The following is a 25159-nucleotide window of genomic DNA, read 5'->3' on the forward strand; positions in this document are numbered from 1 at the left end:
CGAGCCCTCAAGGGACTTGAGGTTGCCCACCCGCGTAACTGGGTCTACAGATTCAAAGGCCAATCTCTTCCAGAAAGGCCAAACTTCTCCCAGAAGTAATTTCACAGAAACACCCAGAAATGATGTCTGACCGCCCATCTGGGCTAAGCTGGTGCATACAGTTGACCATTCCGTGACAGTTCATTCACTCAGCCTTTCCTGAGAGCCTGCCAATGCCTGGTTCTAGTAAGACAGAGATGAAGAAACAGGGCTCCTTCTTCCTGAGTTTGTGGACAGATCGAGGGGCTGGGGGAGATAGACATGGGGGGGATGGTCAGCCGTGAGAAGCGCCACCCCAGGGCCTGGCAGACTGTGAAGGCTGACTTCACCTGGTGTGTGTGGGTGCACACGTGTGTGTGTGTACACACCTCAGCTGTTACAGATTTTGCAGAAGTGGTGACATTCGTGGGGGGATCCTGCAGGGTGACTAGCAGTTTTCTAGACCACCAATGAGAAGAACTTGTTGCAAAGAAAGAAGAACTAAGGAGAAAGATGAAAACCTGGTTTTACAACGATAGATCTTTCAATCATTGATTCGTCAGCCTGAGATGAGCTAGGACATCAGTGTCAATCTATCTGGGGTCTGCAGAAGTGTTCTCTAACAGGATTTTGTATTTATTCTATTTTGATTTACATACTTATTTTTCGCTGCACCATGCAGTTTGTGGAATCTTAGTTCCCCAACCAGAGATTGAACCTGGGCCCCAGCTGTGAGAGCGCTGAGTCCTCGGGCAATCAGTCAGTTCAGTCGCTCAGTTGTGTTCGACTCTTTGTGACCCCATGGACTGCAGCACACCAGGCTTCCCTGTCCATCACCATCTCCCAGAGCTTGCTCAAACTCATGCTCATCGAGTCAGTGATGTCATCCAACCATCTCATCCTCTGTCATTTCTTTCTCCTCCTGCCTTCAATCTTTCCCAGCATCAGGGTCTTTTCCAACGAGTCAGTTCTTCGCATCAGGTGGAAAAAGAATTGGAGTTTCAGCTTCGGCATTAGTCCTTCCAATGAATATTCAGGACTGATTTCCTTTAGGATGGACTGGTTTGATTTCCTCGAAGTCCAAGGGACTCTCAAGAGTCTTCTCCAACAACACAGTTCAAAAGCATCAATTCTTTGGTGCTCAGCTTTCTTTACAGTCCAACTTTCACATCCATACATGACCACTGGAAAAACCATAGCTATGACTAGACAGACTTTTGTTGGCAAAGTAATGTCTCTGCTTTTTAATATGCTGCCTAGGTTGGTCATAGCTTTTCTTCCAATAAGTAAGCATCTTTTAATTTCACGGCTGCAGTCACTATCTGCAGTGATTGTGGAGCCCAAGAAAATAAAATCTCTCACTGTTTCTGTTTTTTCCCCATCTATTGCCATGAAGTGATGGGACTGGATGCCATGATCTTAATTTTCTGAATGTTGAGTTTTAAGCATTTCTTTTTACTCTCATTTTTCACTTTCATCAAGAGGCTCTTTAGTTTCTCTTCACTTTCTGCCATAAGGGTGGTGTCATCTGCATATCTGAGGTTATTGATATTTCTCCCAGCAATCTTGATTCCAGCTTGTGCTTCATCCAGCTGGGCATTTCCCATGATGTACTCTGCATGTAAGGTAGACATAAATAAATAAGACATAAATAAGCAGGTTGACAATATGCAGCCTTGACGTACTACTTTCCCAATTTGGAACCAGTCCATGTTCCTTGCCCGGTTCTAACTGTTGCTTCTTGTCTGCATACATATTTCTCAGGAGGCAGGTCAGGTGGTCTGGTATTCTCATCTCTCCAAGAATTTTTCACAGTGTGTGGTGATCCACACAGTCAAAGGCTTTGGCGTAGTCAATAAAGCAGAAGTAGATGTTTTTCTGGATCTCCCTTGCTTTTTCTATGATCCAGCGAATGTTGGTGATTTGATCTGAGTCCTAAGCACTAGTGAAAGTGAAAGTATTAGTTGCTCAGTCGTGTCTGACTCTTTGCCACTCCATGGACTGGTAACCCTCTAAACTCCTCTGTCTATGGGATTTCCAGGCGAGAGTACTGGAGTGGGTTGTCATTTCCTATTCCAGAGGATCTCCCCAAGCCAGGAATTGAACCTGGGTCTCCTGCATTGCAGGCAGGTTCTTTACTGTCTGAGCCATCAGGGAAGATGAAAGAGATATAGTTTCCATTGTAGAGTTGGGAAGATCCCCTGGAGGAGAGCATGGCAGTCCACTCCAGTATTCTCGCCTGGAGAACCCCTAACCATTAGAGCACCAGGGAATTCCCTCTGTAGCAGCATTTTAAAATATTGCTTTACTTTTTTTTGGATCGACTAGACAGCCAGCTTGGAACCAACCGAGCCACATGATTTGGGCACTAAGCACTGTGTTCTCGGTGGAGAGGCATAGGTGTATAACTGCTCAAAGTAAAGAGGAAGAACAGAGGTGATCTGTGACTAAGCGATGCGTTGGCACCAGATGAGAGCCGGTGGAGTCCATGCTTGGAAAGTAAACAGGGGTGAGAGAAGCAGCTTTTCACAGAGCGCGTGGACTTGGGTCTGTGTGAGCCATGGGACCAGGCCCTCACCACCTAGGATGGCGTTGTCTCTAGAGAGAGATTAATCTCAGCAAAACATCATTATTTATTAAGGTGATGCTATAAATAAGGATCTCTTTCATCTGTTCTTGTTATGCATATTTCTTTTCATTATTTGCTGTATAATAGCTACTATAAAGCGTCAATACGTTGGCTTATATTTATGCCTATTCAAGCACCATCATAATAAAAGTAATACAAAAAATGCTGGGCATCCATAAAAATGGTTTTTCCTTAAATGAACCCATATATTCTTCATTTGAAAAACCCTGATCACTTTATTTTTCTTTTTAAAAAATAATTGCATCAATATACCATAACACTAATATTCCATAACATATTGCTTTTTTCTTATTTTTTTTTAATGTTTAAAACTCTGCTTTTCATTATCAAAAAAAAAAAAAGCCAGGCTGTTCTCTTCTCAGATCCACACTGTAAAACAAAGAACATGACATTCCATTAAATTTAGGTTTTATAAAACGTTGCGGTACAGCTTTTTCTTTAAAGATGATGAAAAACGTGAAGACATCAATGACTTTTTTATCAGAGAAATTTCTTTCACCTCAAAAAAAGACTGGAATTAATTTATGGAGCCCTGAATGTACAAGAAGGGGACTGTACTGGCCAAGTTCTTTTTTAAGTAGTAAAATGAAAACTCTCAAAGACAAATTTTTGTCATAGTTCTCATGCAGGCAAAGGTAACCTCACGGGTCCCCACCACCCTCTCTAATTTGGAGAAATCACGTAGTTGTCAGGTGAACAATAACTTGTGGTGGATGTGGGTAAAAACCAGCTCACCCCATGAATAGAGCAGGTTTAACTTAGAAGTCATTTCAGCTTTTCAAAAGGAGAGTATGTCTCTTTGAAATTCCCTTACAGAAGAAATTCCATCTCTGCTTTTTATTATACCATTGCATTAACTCTTATATGAGGATAAAAAGAAACATATTTTGTTCTTTAAACAATAGAAAAGGGAAATGTTGCTCTCACCCGTCCTTCTTTGGGGGAAATTCTAACACATTCACATCCTCAAAGGCATTTTTAGTCTGTGGGGGAGATCTGCTGGCCAATTAATGTTAGCTCCTTGGAAACAGAATAAGTGTGTCTTAAAAACCACCCACACCCTCTCAACTTTATCTTCATAAAGACACAGACACCAGTGAAGAAGCTTGGGATCCAAATGGACAGAGACAAGGAATGCTGAGATCGTTTTGTGTTGAATTATCTGGAAGCAGAACACATACGATGATGATCTAACTGGAAGTGAGGAGGCTTGGCCCTCACGATGCCTCCTCGGTTTACCAGCCAGCCCCACATGGATACTCTGGGCCTGTGGGCAGCACAGGGAAGAAGCATCATTCTGCTTTGATTTTGCTGTGAAAGCCAATCCTGAATATTCAGCATGGGTCCTGATTATTCTTAGGAGAAGAAGCAAGAACTTCTTCGATTAGAAAACTAGTTTTGAATGGAAATATTGGAGGAGAAGGAGACCACAAAGGAAATGGGCTGTGAAGTAAAGCAGAAGGTTTAATATTATTCTCAAGTAACTGTTTTACTGGCAGTGACACGTTTTTGCTTTGATGTGTGGGGCTTCCTGTAATTTTTTGTCTTCTGTTCATGCCTTGCGTGGCCATTGTAGAGTCTAGAAATGTTTGTATTGAACATCCGAAATGCATGCTAAACCATTATCAGTTCTTTTCCTTGGTATATTGTTCATTATAAAATATGTAAAAATGTGTCATTCAATAGATTTTATTCACGCACATTATTGCTGCTTATTGCTGTCCTAGTTGCTAGCTGCATGTCCATGCGTATCTGTTGTGTTTGTGTGTGTGTGTGTGTGTGTGTGTGTCAAACAAGCCAGATCCTCATGGAGTTTATATTCAAGACAGAGTAGAGAGACAGAAAGCAAATGCTCTCATATTTAATTAGGTGACAAGTGCAATGGATAAAAACAAGACAGGGAAGGGGTGTAAGGAGTTCCCGGGGGAACTTTAGATAGGATTATCAGGAAAATCGTGAAACACTGACCTGTGACCTGAAGGAGCCATGTGGATGTCTGAGAGAAGACCATTCTGGAAGGTTGGGACGCTCGAGGGCTCTGGGCCCAGAGGAGACAGGTGTCTGGGGACCGGCAAGGGGGCCACTGTGGCTGTGTGAAGGGGCCCAGGCACAGAGCGGCCCAGGACACAGGCAGATGGGCGCCGGGGGCCAGGCTCATGGGGACCGGGCAGGTCGCTGTAAGGGCCTCCGTTTTCACTCCCAAATAAGAGAGTTTTCACGGACAAGTGATGTGATCTGACTCAGTTTTGAAAGAATCATACTGGCTGCTGTGTTGAGACAAGAGTTGAAGAGGCCAAAGCAGAGTGGCCTGCATGTGTCTGTGTGTGTGTGTGTGTGTGCCTGTGTGTGCTTGTGTGTGTGCCTATGTGTGTGTCTGTGTGTGTGTGTATGTGCCTGTGTGTGTGTGTGCGCCTGTGTGTGCTTGTGTGCCTTTGTGTGAGTGTGTGTGCGCCTATGTGTGTGTCTGTGTGTGTTGTGTGTTCCTGCCTTGCGATTGGACAAGATGTGAGTCAATTTCAGGAGGAAGTCTTCATCTCCCCATGTATGAAATGAGTGTTTTAGCTTATAGAGTGATTCTGGGAGAATCTGTGCAAGCCTGCTGTGGATTGTAAGACAGTTCACACCCTAAGAGGTCCCAGGGTATGTTAGCTCTGTAGCTGAAGGGGAGCTGTATTGATACTTCTTGAAACATAGCAAAATTTTTTGTTCTTTTCCTGAGATTAAGACCAGGTGGAATCAAGATTTCTGGGAGAAATATCAATAACCTCATGCAGATGACACCACCCTTATGGCAGAAACCAAAGAGGAACTGAAGAACTTCTCGATGAAGGTGAAAGAGGAGAGTGAAAAAGCTGGCTTGAAACTCAACTTCCAAAAAACTAAGATCATGGCATCTGGTCCCATCACTTCATGGCAAAGAGATGGGGAAACAGTGGAAACAGTGGCAGACTTTATTTTCTTGGGCTCCAAAATGACTGCAGATGATGGCTGCAGCCATGGAATTAAAAGACATTTGTTTCTTGGAAGAAAAGCTATGACCAACTTAGGCAGCATATTAAAAAGCAGAGACATTACTTTGTCAACAAAAGTCCGTCTAGTCAAAGCTATGGTTTTTCCAGTGGTCAGGTATGGATGTGAGAGTTGGACCATAAAAAAGCTGAGAGCTGAAGAATTGATGTTTCTGAACTGTGGTGTTGGAGAAGACTCTTGAGAGTCCCTTGGACTGCAAGGAGATCCAACCAGTCCATCCTAAAGGAAATCAAGCCTAAATATTCATTGGAAGTACTGATGCTGAAGCTCCAATACTTTGGCCACCTGATGAGAAGAACTGACTCATTGGCAAAGACCCTGATGCTGGGAAAGATTGAGGGCAGGAGGAGAAGGGGATGACAGAGGCTGAGATGGTTGGATGGCATCACTGACTTGATGAACATGAGTTTGAGCAAGCTCTGGGAGGTGATGATGGACAGGGAAGCCTGGCATGCAGTCCATGGGGTTGCAAAGAGTCAGACAGGACTGAGTGACTGAGCTGATGTAAGACCAGGTAGCAGTGGGGAGAGAGTAGTTGGCAGTGGTTCAGAGTGACCCTCTCTTAGGATCTGAAACACCATCAATAAGGGAAATGGTTCAGATAAGTTGTTAGGATCTCTGCTCGTGGAGTCCCCTCAGTGTAACCACATCTCCTTGTGCTTCCGTGATGGGCAGAGGCTGTGTGTGGGGAGACACTGGGTGTTCTCAGTCCTGGGTAGAGCAGGCGCTCTTATGCTGTTTTTCAGAGCTGTACCCTCACTGCCAGCAGGGTGGAAGCAGGAGACGTCTGACTGCCTCCCATGTGGTTCTGACTGCTTGTGGATTGCGGGTTGTTTCCCAGTCTGCTGCAAGCTGCATCTGTTATCACTTCATGGCACTAAGAACGTCAGATCATTCTTTCTCACTTCTCTCTGCCCTCACCAACAGTGAAGCCCATGCTTGTGCATCTTCACAGGGTCCCTCCTGTGAATGTGTGCTGGTAATTAAACTTAGGGCAGGGGATTAGAATGTCTTCAGTACACCTTTCAGTTGAAGGCTGGCAACGCTTCAGTCCTCTCATTCTTGTCTTCTGCCTTCTACTGGGGTCACCAGTGGGAAGTAGCGAGCAGATGCCCTGATGCCACGTGAATGCACTGGCAGAGTGGTGAGGCCCTGACTGATGAGCGCCGCTATCCCAGCGGAGGGGCTTGTTTCAGCGTCAGCTCTGCCAAGTGCATTCTTGCTGATGCCACACCAGTGACAGTGTCTCTAACAAAGCAGATGGTTGAGGTCATTAAAACAACAAGTCATGGATCATCTACCTATGATTTTGAGCAAGACTTCTTTCAGTTGGATTTCTGGAGCCAGTCTTGAACCTCTCAGCATTCCCCTTTGGCTGTCCATCTGGGGTGGATCGATGGGACCCCTGGCACACCCTTGGCTGCCCACCTCTTCCGAGAATCAAGCTGCTGTCCAGTCTGGGTGCCCAGGTCCTGCTGCGGGAGAGTAGTGCTGAAGAGGACAGCTCCCTGTGGGCCCCTTCACAGGATGGCAGCCCCAGGCTTCAGAAGGTGGTGGCCCGCTCCCTCCCGAGGTGCAGAGTCAGGAGCCAGCCTCCGAACGAGGAAACAGTACACACCACCACCCCCATCTTCTATGAGCCGAGATGCCCCATTCTGACCTTTCCACAGGAAATCCATACCCTCCGCTCCCAGGCTGCCTGTGTTGCCTTAACCAGAGACATTCTCATCTCAGGTTCCGACCCCAGATCACACGTAGACCAGTGTGTGCAAAATGACTGCAAGTTTCAGAAGAATGCTGTCTGGAAAATGAGTGGGGAGATGCTAGTCCACAAAACTCAGCCAACATCATGTAAACAGAGGCTGCTTTGCAGAAATTAAACCATTAAACTAACAATGGAGACAATTTAAATGCATTTCAAAATAATATCCCATGGAGGGGTATACTAATAAATGTTATTAAATGAACATTTAAATCAACGTATTTTATAAATTATTAGAAGACAGTTGTAAGTCATTGATTTGAGGGCTGCCACAAAAAGCTGGTATTTATCTTTGCTTTTTTATGGACTTTATAAATTTGGATTTGAAAGGTCTTTACAATTCAAACACGAATTGATAGTATATATTTCAGTGTCAATGGTCTTGTGGTTTTCTTCTTTGAATTTTCAACAGTTTTAATGACGCCAAAATGAATTATATTCATCTACCAAAAATGTATTAGAGTAGACAATGGAAATTTTGAACTGTATAACAGATGAAAATCTAATTACAGGAGAAGTTATCCAGTGGTTATTCTTCCGAAACACTATACAGACCCACACAAAGTCATAATTCACTCATTAAATTGTTTGGGGAACCACTGACCAAAATTGCCTGCCCTGGCCAGGCAAGATAGTAACCACTGGCATGAGTTATCTTAAAACAGGAGGTCCTGGTAAGGAACTCGGAACCAAAAAGCTACCACCAACCAGAATAATTTGGGAAAAGTCAAAAGGAGAGTGGTGATGCCAGTCCATATATCCAGTCTCCAAGAATCCGTCTCACTGAGATCCTTCTTGCTGAGCAATGCATGGGCCACCAGGAAGGACCTGGAGTCAGAGTGAGTGGCCAGAGAAAGCCTGGAAACTAACCCCATCACCGTACAACCCCAGACTGTGAGCCACGGGGCGGAGCAGTCCTGCTTTCCTCACCCTGCTGCTCTCTGCCTGGGTGCCCCTTCACAATAAAGTCTCCTGCCTTGTCAGCTCGTGTGTCCTAGGACAATTCAGTTCTGAGCGTTAGACAAGAGCCCACTCCTGAGCCCCAGCAGGGGTCCCCCTTCCTGTAACACTTCAAGGTCTCACTTGTGTGTCTACTCAACTGAGCATCCACTTTTATATAATTAAGATCATACTGTTATGTATCTTTGCTGTTTAGCCAAATTCCTATTTTTCCCCCTCTCCAAATCCTTTCTTCCTGCAGCTCTGATTGGAGTTGACCCCAGTCTCATTCCCCTACTGCAAGATCCCACCTCAGTGGTCCCTACACCTATAGCCCAAACAGTCTGCCGTAACCTTCTTTAGCAGGAGTCAGAATAAGTTCCTTTCTTCCTCATCCCACAAATCCTCTGCAAATATATTTTATTGGACTTCCAACACTACAGATAGATATTTTCTTAGACCATGGGATAATTCTCTTCTTATATCAAATATACAAAAAAGGGGCTTCCCTGGGGGCTCAGTGGTAAAGAGTCTGCCTAGAAATGCAGGAGACACGGGTTCAATCCCTGATACAGGAAGATTCCCCAGTGCTGCGGAGCAACTAAGCCTGTGTGTCCTTCAGCCCGGGCTTCTGGACAAGAGAAGCCCCCCAGTGAGAGGCCCACTCACCATAGCTCGGAGAGTAGCCCCTACTCCCTGCAACTTGAGAAGAGCTCCAGTGCAGCCACGAAGACCCGGAACAGCCAAAAGTAAATAAGTAGGCAGGATTATAAAACAGGCAAACTAAAAAGATGGGGCTAAAGACGCTGTGAAGGAACAGGGTTCCGCAGGGGCACAGACCTGTCAGCGGCTCCCTGCTCTGGGAGCCCCCAGGCGGGGAGCTACGGAAGTACCCGGATTTGGAGGAGACACCCTGGCTTCCTGTTTGCCGGTTTCCTTTCCTCTCTCGCCCCCAGGACGGGTCTCATGTGCATAGGCTCACAGGGCAGTGTCTTCTCTTTGTGTTTGTGTACATTAAATGGCACCCACTCCGGGATTCTTGCCCGGAAAATCCCATGGATGGAGGAGCCTGGTAGGCTGCAGTCCATGGGGTCGCAAAGAGTCGGACATGACTGAGCGACTTCACTTCTTCATATATGAAACCTAATGTTACTGGCAGTTTTCAATTCGAACTTCCTCCCAGCACTCCCAAGAGACAGATAAAAAGACTGATTGGACGGCGGTCGGAGAGAGTAACCCAGGTTCTCATCACGCCCGAGGTCTGGTGCCCTCGGGAGGACTTTCCTGGTCCCTCGCTGCCCTCGTCCCTCCCAGCCCACCACCATCACCTCCCTGCCCACCACCGTCGGCTCCCAGCCCAGCACCGTCGGCTCCCTGCCCAGCACCGTCGGCTGCCAGCCCACCACCCTTGGCTCCCAGCCCATCACCTCTGCCACCTACACACAGGCACTTGCCATCCAGCTCTACAAGGATTAAATCATGAGCCGCTGCAGCCGCCGATCTTCAACACCCCCTGAAAGGAGTTCAGGGTCGAGAGCAGAAATAAAGCTCTCTGTGCTCTGGGGAAAACGGGCAGAACAGGTCTTCAGATAGTTAGGCATTTTCAGGAGAAGATTTTATAAGCCCAATTCTTGCATCTCCTCGTGTCTAGAAAAGCACTGAAACTGTTAGCAGACATCTGCTCCTAGTGACGAGCAGCAACCTTCTGCCAAAATACGGGCTCGATGCACGTGCCCCTTCATGAGAGTCGCGCATACTGACCTCCCTGCACAGTCTCTTTGGAGCTGTTTCTCAGAACCGTCTGAAACACTGGCTCCTGGGCCATTGTCTTCATTTTGTCCCAGATAAAACTTAATACACAAGTCTCACATTGCACATTTTTTTTTGTCAGTCCACACCGTCATGCCTGCCTAGCTTACCTCTCTTGTCCTTCTCCCCATCTCCCTTTCAAAGCCAGCTATCACACCCCCTCTCCTGGTCTGGCCACAGAGGTACATGTCCAAGAAAAAGCTGTGACATGATGACCCTTCCCTCTACACAGGTCCCGCGACTCCAAGGCTCCAGTTGCTGTCTTGCTCCCCAACAATGACCTCACCTGCTCCTCTGTTGGGGGCCAGAGTGAGGTACTCCGCCCATGACAAAGGTCATGAGGAAGGAGGCTCGACATACGCAAAGGCGGGATCGAGCCTCAGGAGTCCCCTGGAAATCCTCGAGCGTCTACCCCCATAACCAGAGCCTGCCTATACTTTGTGCTCTCACCTACACCTCCTGCACCACCTCTTTCGGAGAAGGAGTTAACCTAGAGCTCCAGTTAATAATAATTCCTGGGCGTGATAAGAGTGTTTTAACCTCTCTGAAGGTTCTCTGGCCTGCCTGACAGGCTTGTCCGGCCACATGTGATCGCTCACAGCACAAGATGCTTTAAACCTTCTAAAAACAGGTTCCTTAGAAAAGTTAGAAAACTATTAGTATAAGTATAATGGGCTAATTAGAAATTGTGTTGGTGAAGGGTTTTTCATTTGTTGAGCCAATGTTTGTTGCTAAGTCTCCATATTGCCCTTACACACATTAATGAATATATAGAATTAACCTTTGATATTAATCACGTTAGACCTTAGGCTAAGTAAATTCTTTCCTTAACTAAAACCCACTACACCCTCACCCTGTAGGAATGTAACTTTATTTGGGTGGCAGTCTGTTTTGAGAATAATCAGCCCTGGAGAAATAAGTGTCCTGATTGACTGACCGCTGTCACAAGGAGAGGGTCGTAAATTGTCAGCAGGCCCCTGGCCAGAAGATGATGTAACACCCCTAAGACCTCTGTATACATTTGTGTGAAGCACCTGACTTTGATAAAAGTCAGGACTGCTGACCCCGCGTGACTTTTGCATAACATCTCAGTGTATAAAAGTAGACCATGGAAAATAAAGAATTGGGATCAGTTTCTCGAAATACTGGTCTCCCCATGTCGCTCTCTCTCACTCTGGTTGAGTCTCCATCTGGAGCGCGGAACCCACCATGCTTACATGCCTGGGCTTCTAAGATCCGAAGGCCTCACTTCGGGAGAACGGAAGGACGCCTGCGGCCTACGTAAGTGGTGCAAACTTCTTGTCTTGAAGTTTTATTGGTCTCCCGCGTAAACCAAGCTACTCAGCCTCTTTTCTCCACTGAATTTTCCTACTGAGCTATCCTCATCCTATTACTCTTTATATCTCTAATCAATATCTAATTGAAACTATCGTATCCTGACCCTCGCCGACGCCGTCTCTCCTTCGAGTACCCTGGATCAGCCGGGGCTGGTCCCCGGCACTCCTCCCTGTTTTGTGAGATATAACCATGTCTTCCGGCCCCAGTTCTCTCCGCAATAGGAGTCCAGGCAGGCCGGGAGCCTCCTGGGTCCCAGACATGACTCCTCCTTCCCTGGCTTCCAACAGGACTGGCAGGAATGAGGAGGGGCCTGGAGCTCTGCCGGCCCCTAGCCAGACCCACCGCCTCACATCCCCCGACGTCCTCTCCCACCTCCTACCTCTGCCACGGCCCGGACACCTCCATCCACCTCGCGGTGATCAGCACTCACCCCAGGATGCGCTGCTCAGCCACGCCAAGAGCCCAGGATCCAGGCCACCTGCAGACCGGACCCTCTTCCTTAACCTGCGGGGATGGAGGCCTGGCCCCCAGCACTCCCCCGTGCCCAGCTTCATGTGCCTTCATAGCACTTAATCAACAACGGTGTGCGAATCTTTGTCTGCATCCCTACAGTGTGCACTCAATGGGGGCATTTTATTCACGGCTGTTCCCTCAGTTCTTCGATCGGTCCTGGGCAGGGTACGTAGTTACAGTACTTTTGTGATGGATGAACACATGAAAGTTCACTCTGCACTGATGACTTTGCTTCTATTTCTTGAGAAAATAGAAGCAACCAGATGAGAGTGTCCACATGCCCCAGCACTCTGAGCGCCACGTGAGTGGGCCTGACGTCCTCTGTTTGACTGTGATTCCATCTTGCCTGCCTTGCCGGCTCATTGCTGCGGACCCATGCTGCTGTTTGCGGCACGGATGGGTTTAGCAGACCCCATCTTTGGGCAGTGCTGTGATTCACCCTCACACGCAGCGTCAGCTGACACCAGCCATCCCTCCTTTTACTTCTACGTTTGTTACGAACCCACAGTGCAGTTCGTTGATTTTGCTGATGCTGGAACAGTTAAAGCGTCAAATGTGAACATGCTTGGTGCCATTAAATTGCTTTAGAGACAGTGTTGCCTCAGTCCCTGTCTCTGTCCTCACACAGCGCTCTCCCCGCGGGCCTGCGTGTGCCTGCCAAGTTGCTTCAGTTGCATCCGACTCTGTGACCCCATGGACTGTGGCCCACCAGGCTCCTCTGTCCTCGGGATTCTCCAGGCAAGAATACTGGAGTGGGTTGCCAGGCCCTCCTCCAGGGGATCATCCCGACCCAGGGATCGAATCTGTGTCCACATATTTCCCTTTCATAAGGACACCTGTCATATTAGATGGGGCCATTCTCCTCCACTGTGACCTCATGTCCACCGGTTACATCTGTAACGACCCTGCTCCCAGATGCAGTCCCATTCTGTGGTCCTGGTGGAGTGGGCTTCAGCCTAGGGATTTTGAGGGGGACAGTTCAGTCTGTAGCAAGCGCTGTTTCCGGCCCAGGAGCAAGCTGCCCTGGGGTTTCCTTCTTTTCCACCCCCCATCCCTGGCTCCCCATGAAGGAGGCTGGGAAAAAGGCTGCAGGCCCCAGGCCAGGGGCAGGTGTCGGGGGACCCACCCCTGAGAGAGAGAGAGACCACCCATACCAAGAGACCCACCGGCTGCACCGGCCTCAGCGCCAGGTCCTCTAGAAAGCAGGTCTTGTCACGTGATGCCGCTGCCTCAAGGACGCCCACCCCCACCCGCCCCTTAATCTAGAAAGAGGATAAGGGCTCTGGGAGACTTCCCCGGACTTTGAGAACCAACCCGTTTGTTCCACAGTTCACCTGTCTCCTCTGAGCAGGTGAAGACAGGACGGCAAACGGCCCCGACCTGTCCCAGGCACAGACCAGGAGCTGGTGGTCGCCTGCAGGCTCAGAGCACTTCTCACTCAGCCTCCTTCCACCCAGCCCAGCACCCGCCTCCACCCCCCCAAGCCCGCAGCTCCCTCCTGTAACACAGAGCCCCACCCCCACCTCATCACTTCATTAGCCTTCATTACCGAACCAGTGGAATTTGACCTCTGGCCCTTAACCCCGCCCACCTGGCTATCAGGCCAAATTCTAATTTCGGTCTCGGAAACTGCTGAACACTGCCAAGAGGGATCCCTCGCCCCAGCCCCCACTCAATTATAAATACTTCAAAGGACCGTGAATGTTTTCAGAAGAAATCACAGCCAATCGAGAAGCCAGATGGAGAGCCTCTGGGTTAAAACTATCACACACGTGAATGATCCCAGTGGCCAAGTGCACCGCGGAGCTCCGGCCAAGACGGTGGCCTGTGGGGTGCAGCATGCCCCTCCCCACCGCCCCCTAGCTCCTGCTCTGCGTCCTGCCTGCTCCAGACACCCACCAGGGCCTCTGCTGTGGTTCAGTCACTCAGTCATGTCCAACTTTGCGACCCCATGGACTGCAGCATGCCAGGCCTCCCTGTCCATCACCAACTCCCGGAGCTTACTGAAACTCATGTCCATCGAGTCAGTGATGCCATCCAACCATCTCATCCTCTGCCGTCCCCTTCTCCTCCTGCCTTCAATCTTTCCCAGCATCGGGGTCTTCTCCAATGAGTCGGCTCTTCACATCAGGTGGCCGAAGTATTGGAGATTCAGCTTCAGCATCAGTCCTTCCAATGAACATTCAGAACTGATCTACTTTAGGATTGATTGGTTTGTTCTCCTTGCTGTCCGAGGGACTCTGAAGAGTCCCAGGCCTCTGGGCACAAGTTTTCGAGACGTGAATGGCATTGGCCTGCCTCTGTGACCCCTCAGGACAGCAGACGTCCAGTCTGCTTCCTTGGGACACTTCGATGACCCAATGCCGGAGGCAGCCACAGCCTCCAGGGTCCAGGAAATCCAGACACGATGTCTTTTCTGTGCAACACATGTCAGAAAAGACCCAGCTTCTGAGATGAAGGCTCCCCAGGTCCCACTGGACTCCCCAACTCAGGGGCTGCATCTCCAGAGGCGGCTCAAAAAAGACAAGGCTTCCCACGTCCAGCCTTGACAGAAGAGCAGGAGAAGTGACGAGAGACAGCCGACAGTGCCGGAGCACATCCCCGAGGGTTTCCCTGGGGGGTGATCTCCAAGAGCTCGAACGCACGGAGCATCAGGGGAGAGATTTGATCGAGCAGGACTCGTTCCCCTGATCGGTAGGTCTTTGTCGTGCTGACTGCGTGCAGGGCAGGCTGCCACGGTTGGGGTGGAGGAAACAGACCAGCGCTGACCTGTGGGCTCCTACTCTTGTAAGAGGAGACCGAGCCAAGACTGGTTATTACAGAAGTAACGGGCAGCTATAAACCACTTCAGGCGCTACTGGCAAGAAACGAAGGCTGTGACAGGAAATAAAGGGCTGGGGGGGCTCCTCCTGAGACGGGGGGGTCACAGAAGGCATCCGGAGGGGCTCAGACCTGGAGTCTGGGAGCTGGGGGTGTCCCTGGGGGCCGCGAGGGAAGGGAGGTGGGGTAGCTCCTGCCAGCAAGGAGACTGCAGGCTCTGCTCAGGTGTGCGGGGTGCTGGATGACATCTGCACCTAGCCGCCACAGCTGTGCCCTGAGACCAGCGGAAGCGAGGTCAGAAACCGCCACCGTCCAAGCTCAGGGGTGATGGGCATGGAGGGATGGCAGTGGGGCCAGGAGCCGCCGTGGGTAAGGAACTGACTGGCCGCAGGAGGGAGGGAGAAGGAGAAACTGAGGGCCCCGTGGTTCTGTGTCCAGTGGCTGGGCAGACAGCGGACCGTTTGAAGCGATGGAGTCGTGGGCACTTGGCCTCAGATGCCTTGGGTCCAGCCGAGTGGAGACGCTGAACCGACACAGGGATGCATGGTGAGTCTGGAGCTGGGCTCTGGGACCACACTGGGGCAGGGGGCGTTCAGAGAGGGGCCTCCAGAGGGGGAGGTAGGCCAGGGCTGCGCCAGGCCAGTGGCTGATGTGCCCAGATGTGCTGCTGAGCATCGCAGCACTTCCATCTGCCTGCCGAGCCAGCCTGTCTGCTGCTGTGAGGGGAGCCCAGTGCCCGCCGAGAGCCACACCCTCAGAGTTGGCTTTTCCTCAGAGCCTAGTCTCGGACCCCTGTGGGAGGGAGGGGGTTCAGACCCTCAGACGACACATGGAGAGCGGCAGAGCTGTCAGACACGTGGACCACACGTGAGCGATAAAGCGGGCTCCACACTGCAGTCACGGCCCGGCTCTCCTGCTCTGCTAATTTCTGAGAAGGCCGACTTCCCGGGGTCTCCGCCCTGTGGCTCCACCAACAGCACCTTCCAAAGACACCCCGGACACTCGGAGCCTCGACCACGACGCCTGCCCCCCGCTCTCCTGTGAGAGGGGGTCAATCCAAGCTGGAGGTGGTATAGACCTTCTGCAGGGTCAGGAGACTTGCCACCCTCTCTCTGGCCTCTCAGCTGTGAGGAGGGCACTTGCTTTCCGCAGTCATGTGCCGGTCAATGATTTCTTTCAGGAAACTCTCTGGGGAAGGCTGGAGGGACAGGCGGTCCCCCACCCCCTGCCCCCACAGGGAACGACGGGGCTCTGCCCCGAGCCGCCCTCGGGCATCCACGCGGCATAACCTGGTTAATGAGAAGCACACCCTACATCTTCGCCTAATTTAGTTTCCTGCCAAGACAGGTCGGCCTGAGTGGTTCCCACCTCGCTGGGGGCTGGGGACTCCGGTGAGCAGGAGGAGGAAGGGTCACCTTTGATAATTAACCCGGGGTTCTGCTGAATGGAGTGGGAGTGGGGGAGGGCCACCCTCTCTGCCCCCGCACTTGCTGGAAGCACCGGCTAAGGAAGGTCAGGGAGAGAAGGGAGTTGGGAGGCGCTGCGGGGGCCCCACAGAAGTCACAACATGACCCAGATCGCTGTCCCCACCTTCCCGCTTCATCTGAGGCCGCCTGGTTCTCTCTTGGAACCCCCTGCTCTCCTGTACCTTAGATGGACTGGAGCCACACCCCCACTATGCTCAGAGCCGAGGGCAGAGCCAGGGTTCTGCTCAGGGGGTGGGTCCCATTCTTCCCCATGGGGGCACCAGCACCCCTGGCCAGCCCTTTAGGGGTACAGCCACTCTGGGCAGCCTGAGGCCTTGGCTTGGCCGTGCTTCTCAAATACAGCTGCTGAAAGATCCGGGGTGTGATTTCACGGCACGAGTCCAGACGACTCAGAGCCAGGGCCTTGCTCACTTACGACCCGGCACCTGCCCCAGGGCCCTGCCTGGGCAGGAGGACAGCGAGCAGGTCTCAGGGCTGTGGGGGCTGAGGCTCGGTCCTGCCCCCTCCCACGAGCACCAAAGACCACAGCTGGAGCTGGGGAAAGTCAGCTTCAGTCTCAGGCCAGCAGATGCCCCTATGCCCGGGTGCATCTGGGGGTTTGTGCATCAGCTGGGCATTTCAGATGAAGCTCTGACCGTCGGCTGAGAACAGGGGGACACTGTGTGACTCGTTGCAGCTGGCCTGGGACTCTGAACTCCGGGACTTGTCTGGAGGCTGCTTCAGGCAGAGGAAAGGGCCTGAACAAGACCCAGGAAGAGGATGTGTGCCATGTGCCGCAGACAGTGAACCCAGAGGCAGGCGGTCCAGCTACAGGTCTTTGGTGCCTCGGGCCGAGATGGGAGGAGACAGCACCACGGTCTGGTTGGACGGACCTGGCAGAACAGCAGTGCAACTGGAGAGGACAAAGTCAGGGTCAGAGTTCAAGGTGGGGTGGAAGAGTGGGCAGGGTAGGGTTAGGCCTGGGGCTGGGAAGGGGTCACAGGTGGGCAGGAACAGTGCTTGTCTGTTACAGACCTTTTTGTCCTTTGCTAATGGAAACTGTTCTCCTGGATTTTGTTGAGTTTCCAGAGGATGCTTCCTGAAATTAACTGACAGGTCCTAGAGCAAACCGTTTCCAAAAGCACGATTTTTCCTTCGCATCTCAGTCTTTTCTCCTTTAGTTCTGGCAGGTCTTTTCTGAACCTCCCTGATTACAAAACCCCGGGCATTTTCCATCAGCTGATGATCTGGGAAGTGAAGTTTCTGGACTGATAGGTGTGCTATGGTCCTTTCTGGAAATTCTGGGGGGCCAGGAGACCTCCATCTTGCAGAGTTTCTGAGTTGAGTGAAGACTTCCTGTTTCTGCAGCCTGTTCTCTGACTTTGGGCAAGGGGTTTCATCTGTGGCTAACCCAGATTCAAGCTCTCATTATCTGTGGTTCCTTTTTTCAGAAATCAGTTCAGTCGCTCAGTCGTGTCCAGCTCTTTGCGACCCCATGGACTGCAGCACGCCACGCCTCCCTGTCCATCACCAACTCTCGGAGCTTGCTCAAACTCATGGCCGTAGAGTTGGTGATGCCATCCAACCATCTCCTCCTCTGTCATCCCCTTCTCCTCCTGCCTTCAATCTTTCCCAGCATCAGGGTCTTTTCCAGTGAGTCAGTTCTTCCTGTCAGGTGGCCAAAGCATTGGCGTTTCAGCTTCAGCATCAATGCTTCCAATGAATATTCAGGACTGATTTCCTTTAGGATGGACTGTTTTCAGAAACAGCAAATGGAAAACTTCAACCCCCAGACATAGCCTCTCGGGGTCTTTCCCCATGGTTACAGAACTCATTTCTTCAGATGTTGCAGATTTGCTCCTTCAACACCAGCTGCATTTGTTGTTGGAGAAGAATTGCTGAGTGAGCTTTGATAGTTTGTCTTTCAAGGAATGGTTCGCTTCATCAAAGACCGTGAACTTACTGGCAAAAATTTTTCATAGAATTCTGTCATTCTTTTAATAATTCTAATAATCTAGAATGGCTAAGTCCTCTTGATGCATTGACCCTTTATCATTACCATATAACTTCCTTTATCCTGCGTGATATTCTTTGCTTCAAAATGCCTTTGTCAGATATTAAGGTTACCACTCTAGCTTTATGCAAATTAGTACTGGCATAGCATGGTGTTATCTTTTTACCATCCTTTTACCTTCAATCTATTTGTGTTTTTATATTTAAAGTGGGGTTTTTGTAAGCAGCACGGAGTTTGAGCTTTGCTTTTTATCTAATATGGCAATATCTGCCTTTTAATAGAGGCGTTTAGGCAATTTACATTTAATGTGATTACTGACAGGATTCAATTTAAGGCTATTTTCTTGATATTCATCTGTTTTTATTCTCTCATTCTGCCCTCTTTGGAATTAATTGAGTAGCTTTTATGACTCCATTTTGTCCTCTTATAATGCTTGTTAGCTGTAGCTCCTTGTCTTGTTATCTGAGTGGCTGTCTTAGGGTCTAAACTTTAGATCTTCAAGTTATCACAGTCCATTTTCCAGTGATACTATATCATACCAAGCAGGGTGTAGGAGCCCTATAAGAGTGCACTTCCATTTCTCCACTTTTTTTTAAATCAAAGGCTTTGTTTTAACTTCATTTTGGAAAGATAATGTAGTTGGGTATAAAATTTCAGGCAAATAGCTTTTCTATTTTTGTAATTTAAACTTGCTGCTTTACCATCTTCCCACTCACATTGTTTCTGGTGAGAAATCTGTTCTTGACCTACTTTTGTTCCTCTACATAAAATGCCATCTGTCTCTGGCCATGGTGTAGATTTCCTCTCCTTTACTGCCTTTGAGCAGCAAAGAATGTGATGTGATTTGCCGTGTGTGTGTGCACACGTGCACATACTCAGTTCAGTTCAGTCACTCAGTCATGTCTGACTCTTTGCAACCCCATGAATCACAGAATGCCAGGCCTCCCTGTCCATCACCAACTCCCAGAGTTTACCCACACTCATGTCCATCGAGTCACTGATGCCATCCAGCCATCTCATCCTCTGTCGTCCCCTTCTCCTCCTGCCCCCAATCCCTCCCTTCATCGGGGTCTTTTCCAATGAGTTAACGCTTCGCATGAGATGGCCAAAGTATTGGAGTTTCAGCTTTAGCATGAGTCCTTCCAAAGAAATCCCAGGGCTGATCTCCTTCAGAATGGACTGGTTGGATCTCCTTGCAGTCCAAGGGACTCTCAAGAGTCTTCTCCAACACCACAGTTCAAAAGCATCAATTCTTCGATGCTAAGCTTTCTTCACAGTCCAACTCTAGGGCCTGACAAATTTGTCTTGTGTGCTTTAGTCTTTTAATAAATATTTGGCCAATGGAAAGACAAATAGGAGACACACATGTTTGTAAACGAATCTGGGTTGAGGTGAGAGCACCACAGACTTGTCCCTAAGCTCAACAGCGCTGTGTCTGTATTCTCTGCCTGGTACTGTGCCTTCAAAATACCAGTCTCCACCCATGAGCAAAGGGTGACTTGAAAGATGTAGCAGTGCATGGCAGCAGTGCCATGATAACATGGTGTCTTAGGCTTCTCAAGGTTCTCCGATTGTTCGGGGATGGAAGGAGCACGGGCTAGAGAAAGTGAAAGCAGAAATGTTAGCTGCCACTGAAAACTGGTCACAAACAGAATTATAATGCAAGTCAGTTGGAAAACACAAGTGAGTCTCCACAAATGGAAAACTTAGGGCAGCCTGGTGGGTAGTCACTGCTTACAACATCATCTGAGATTGGGAGACTGGGATTAACATGCACACACGGCTGTATGTAAAATAGATAATTAATAGATAACTGCTATATAGCACAGGGAACTCCACTCAACACTCTGTAATGGCCAATATGAGAAAAGAATCTAAAGAAAGGGGGGATTCATGTATGTATATAACTGGTTCACTTTGCTCTATATCTGAAACTAATACAACGTTGTAAATCGACTACACTCCAATTAAAAACAAACGAACAGTTACTATAAGCCCAGGCTTTTAGCAAAAACTCACTCATCTCAGGGACAATCTTTCATGCAGGATCCATGACAAGGCTGGAAGCAAGGGCTTCGAATCAGGGGTCCAGGTGCAGGTGTGGGGAAGCAGGTGGGAGAGCAGGTGTGGGAGAGCCAGGTGGGGAAGCAGGGGTCAGGGAGCTGGTGTGGGGAGCAGGGGTGGGGGAGCAGGGGTGGGGGAGTAGGTGTGGGGTGCAGGTGTGGGGAGCTGGTGTGGGGGTGTAGATGTGGGGAGCTGGTGTGGGAGAGCCAGGTGGTGGAGCAGGTGTGGGGGAGCAGGTGCAGGGAGCAGGTGTGGGGTGCAGGTGTGGGGAGCAGGTGTGGGGGAGCTGGTGTGGGAGAGCTAGGTGGGGGAGCAGGTGAGGAGGAGCAGGTGTATGGAGCAGGTGTGGGGGAGCAGGTGTGGGGAGCAGGTATGGGGGATGCAGGTGTAGGAAGCAGGTATTGGGGAGCTGGTGTGGAGAGGTGTAGGGGAGCAGGTGTGGGGAGCGGGTGTGGGGAGCAGGTGTGGGGATCAGGTGTGGGGAGCACGTGTGGGGAGCAGGTGTTGACCTCAAAGGAGGGGAGGTCATGATCGACCAGCAGGACACGGTGTACATGCCAACCTGATGGGCAGCTGTACTTTTCAGTTAGGGGAGGAGGGACTGGGACATGGGACACAAACAACCCCTCTGGCTGGACCAAAGGAGAAGTCTTGAGGACAGGAGGATGGCCTGCTTGGGGGAGGAACTTTTCAGTGTATCTCCCCTTACGGACTCATTTTGCCTGTTTCCAGTATGGTACCAGAATGGCTCACCAGCACAGAGTTCAAATGGTCTGTAGAGCGCACTGTGATGAGACCAAGCTCGTGGCAATGTGGTGAGCCAGGGAGAGCCTGACCCACTCCGAAGTTTGGAAGTCTGCAAGTTGAGGGGTATGACATTTGATTTTTAAGCCTTGGGCACTTCCTACATTACTTTGCAGTGAAATCAATGTGTGTGTCTGTGTGTGTGTGTGTGGGTGCAGTTGCTCAGTTGTATCTGACTCTTTGCGACCCTAAAGACTGTCACCCACCAGGCTCCTCTGTCCATGGGGTTTCCCAGGCAAGAATACTGGAGTGGGTAGCCATTTCCTTCTCCAGGGGATCTTCCAGATATGGGGATGGAACCTGTGTCTCCTTTGCTTCCTGCATTGGTGGGTGGGTTCTTTACCACTGTGCCACCTGGACACACCCTGGACAATGGTCAATATCTAAAATATTTTATAGCTAGTTTTATTGTTAAATAAGTCCTATTTGGTGAGGATAAGATATCCTATTTTTTAAATAGTCTCAGCTCTATTGCTGCCTCAGTATGTGTCCTCAGTCCCTTGAAGAAGCTGTGGCAGGCACTGAGCCCCAGAGAGAGACCCCAGAAGGCTCCAGGAAAGAACAAACAGCAAATCTGGCTTCAATATGTGCTGACCAAATCTGCTGCCCGCACCGCCCTCTTGTGGTCATGCAGGAGATGAAAAACTCCAAAGGCAAGCTACAAGGAGGCCATGATTTTGCATCAATGGAAACACATTCTCCATCAGGGAAAGCATCGCCGCTGGGCACCCGTTTTCCCACACTGTGCACGCACACACAAGTGTAAGCCAGAGAGATGCTTCGTCAGGATTACCTTCCTCTGTCAAAAAGAAATGGCATAAACATGACATTATTATTACTTTTTAAAAAATGTCAGAATGGTAGGTCATCACTCTGGCTGTCCAAAACCACAGGATGTCCAAGCTGGAAGGAATTTCTGAGATGATCTTGTTCAAATCCTTCCTTTGAAAAAAGTAGAGAATTTAAAGTCTGGAGGTGTGGGTATCTTCCCTAAGACCACACAGCGACCTGCTGGCAGTCTCGAGAGTGAAGCAGGAGAGCGGTTCCAGCAGGCAGGCAGCTCCGTCCCTTGCTCTGCCGCAGCAGGAGGCACGGGGGTGGCGCAGTCCAGGGACAGGGGCCAGGCATGGGTGCTTGGGGCAGGGCCTGGCACTGCCTCAGCTCTGAGGCATCCCGCGGGCAGGTGGTCACTCTCGCATCTGCGTCCAGCCCCCTTCCTGAGCTGACACCGTCTCTCCCGAAGCCTAGCCTTGTGCAGAGCCTGTGTGCCGGGACCCGACAGGAGAGACCCAAATATCTGGGCAAAGGCCAGGACCCGGGTCCCCGGTATTCTTGGGAAGTCCTCTCTTAGCTCCTCTGACCACTTGTCCTGATCGGAAGATGGCTGCTCTGTGGCCTCATGAGGAACAGTTCACGAGTTCTGGTGCTTTTTTTAACTTGGTCTTTAAAAACATATTTTTATTAATAAATTGTAGTAAAATGTAAGTGCCTTTATAAAATGTGTTGTCTTAACCAACTTTTACCATGCAGTCCACCAGCATCGAGCATCTTCGCACGGTTGTACCACCATCCTTCTCTAGAATCTTCTCACCGTTGCAGCCTGAGACTCCATCCCCACTGGACACTGACTCCCTGTCCTCCTCCGCGACTCCCATCTGACTTTCCGTCTCCATGAATTTGACTATCCTGGGACCGCCTCGGAAGCATGAAGTGTTGTCCTTTCGTGACTGTTTTAGCTCACCGAGCATAAGGTCCTCAGGCTTCAAGGTCCTGTGTCGTAGCCTGTACCCAAGTGGCCTTCCCTTTAAGGCTGTGTAATATGCCACCGTGTGCAGGGACCACAGCTTGCTTTTCCATTCGTCTGCTGCTGGACACGTGGCTTGTTTCCACGGTTCCTGGCGAAGGAGCCACCATCGCATGAACTGCCAGGGACAGGAAGCCGGGCAATCACATCTCCCCTGGGAGGGGTGCACGTTCCCTCCCAGCCAGGTGTCCAGGAGCCCTCCCCTGAGTCACAGGTGTGCCGGTGCAGCCTGGATTCCTTCCTTCTTGCCTGGGAGCTCGCCCATCCTGGCGTCCGGCATGGGCTATACAGCCTAGGATCAGATGCTGTTTGAAATTTGGAATTGGATTAAAAAAAAAAAAATCCAGAACGTGAAAAGAAATGTCCTTTCACATGATCTGAAAGCACAGAATAAGTGTCGGTTTGCTGAAAAGGTACTTCTCCAGTGGGCAGTTACCAAATGCACCAGAGGTCATCGGAGAGGGTGGGGTGGGGTGACAGCTCCCTCCTGCACAGCCTGCGGCCCAAGAGGCGTGTGCCCCGTTCCTGGCACTCTCACCACAGCCTCGTCGTTCTCCTGATGACCGAAACCCTCCTCAACCTGTGCCTTTGCTCACCTCTCCCTGCCCGCTCGTCCTGAATATAAACGCAGAGCAGGGACAGGACTGTCGCACAGCCCTCACCCTGACCGTGTGCTTTCTGTGTGCACTCGCATCTCCCTGACACCCCAGGGCTGCCTTTCCTGCAGCCTTCCCGCCAGCCAGGCCCCCTCCCCGCATCAGAATCACAGCCTGAGGTCAAAGGGAATATGACATCGCCCTTGCTGCAATTCTTCCACACCTCCTGGCTCTAAGCAAACATCCCTTTTAAAATCCTGCACCCGGCTCACCCTTTCCTATGAAAACAGACTTCCTGTGTTCCTTCCGCATCATTGAGCACTCAGGAGAGACAGGTCCAGCTCAGCCTCCCTCTGGTTTTATTGGACATCCTTGGTCCAGAGAAGGGCAGCGGCCTGGGCAGACCTGCGCCGGGCAAGTGGCGTGTCCAAGCAGGGGACAGCCCAGGACACACGGCCAGCAGCCTCCAGGCACCCCTGGCCCTCTCCCCTCTGCCTGTAGGCACTGGTGGTTTCAGCTCCCCAGAACCCATCAGGCAAAGCCCCAGGGGCTGACCTGACGTTCAGACGAGCTGCTCAAATAGCAAGTAACTGCAATGAGACAAAGTCACATACGGTTAAGTAAAATCCTCACGGGGAACCATAAAGCTGTTCTTCTCTTTATGAACTTCTGAAGCAAATTGCTTCAGAAAATGAAAGTGTCATAAAAGATGGATTTCCGTGGAAAACCTGGGGATGGTCGCTGAGAAGTCATCTGGAGAATGAGCTATTTCCGTGACTCCAAGTTTTGGTGCTGCTTGAAACTGCAGCCTCTGTTAACGACGACTGGATTTTTTAATGAACAGACTTCCAGTTTTGCTACCTAGATGATATTCTCCTTAAGTCTTTGAAAACTAATTTTTAAAACTGGAAATATGTTCTCATAGCAGTTCATTAATTTCTAATAAACTCAGTATGGACTCTTTTGTAGTTGGTGGAGTTCTTTTGAATATGAGCGTTTTATTTGCACTCCTTTGAGCTCTTGGAAAACTGCAAATTGCTAAATTGAAGCTTAAATGAATTTCTTCTTTATAATCCTTCTAAAGGTACCGAGACCTTAGCAAACAATGCCATGTCTAATTAAAAATAAAAAATAATTTAAAATCATGCAGGAAAAGATATAGAGCTTTAAATCATAGAGCTTTCTTTAAAAAAACAAAATCTCTGGTTTAACTGAAGGCTCTCTTCAGACTTTACGTTTTGATAGAAATGTGGGTAATTTTGAGTGTATCTCCCTGAAAGGGTTTCCTCAATGAAAAAAGGCTTTCAATCCTGCCTTCCTATCTCCACAGGAGTGTTTCTAACACAGCACGGTGATATTTTTTTTGATGAAAATGTCATCCCAAATCTCTGGGTTTTCCTGAATTTGTCTAGATAAAAGAGAAGGACAAAAATATTTTCCATCTGTAATTTTTTTGAAGTTATAAGGCATTTTTAAAAACCTGCATTAAATTAGCAACAGAAATCACATTCTCTGTCTCCAAACATTTCTAA

Source organism: Bos javanicus, chromosome 3, assembly GCF_032452875.1.
Source record: "Bos javanicus breed banteng chromosome 3, ARS-OSU_banteng_1.0, whole genome shotgun sequence".
In the NCBI taxonomy this organism is placed as follows: domain Eukaryota; kingdom Metazoa; phylum Chordata; class Mammalia; order Artiodactyla; family Bovidae; genus Bos; species Bos javanicus.